The sequence below is a fragment of the Cariama cristata genome, unplaced genomic scaffold, assembly GCF_000690535.1.
Source record: "Cariama cristata isolate BGI_N322 unplaced genomic scaffold, ASM69053v1 scaffold30775, whole genome shotgun sequence".
In the NCBI taxonomy this organism is placed as follows: domain Eukaryota; kingdom Metazoa; phylum Chordata; class Aves; order Cariamiformes; family Cariamidae; genus Cariama; species Cariama cristata.
The window spans coordinates 1,084-1,429 of NW_009617459.1; the positions used below are offsets into that span (position 1 = coordinate 1,084).

General features: G+C 67.9%; 1 protein-coding gene across 1 annotated transcript in view; it reads right to left on the reverse strand.

Moving 5' to 3' along the window:
• INTS3 (integrator complex subunit 3) overlaps positions 1–346 on the reverse strand; it is a gene marked incomplete at both ends in the record, with an annotated part of 35,983 nt that overhangs the window by 179 nt on the left and 35,458 nt on the right. The gene's annotated exons all lie outside the window — the stretch shown is intronic.

The following is a 346-nucleotide window of genomic DNA, read 5'->3' on the forward strand; positions in this document are numbered from 1 at the left end:
TGAGGAGGAAGGCCGAGCGGTTGGTACCCCGGTCAGCTGGGGTCCCCTGCGGCTGCTGCCGCCCACTTGAGCCTTGATGGGAGGCTTCAGACCCAGACACGCCAAGTCTGCGGAGCTGCCCGGCCATGAGGGACCCGGTGCAGGGGCCCAGGCACAGCTCGGATGCCATCGAGCTTCCCCAAACACCACCCAGGACCCTCCTGCTCTTCAGCAGCCCCGGCTCCCAGGCTCAGGGGATGACGGACAGCGTTCAGACTCCTCTGCTTCCCCAAGATCGCCGGCAAGCAATCCAACCCTCCTGGGGACCGGCTGCCACCAAGCTCCCTGCCCGGCCCGTACCACCCGG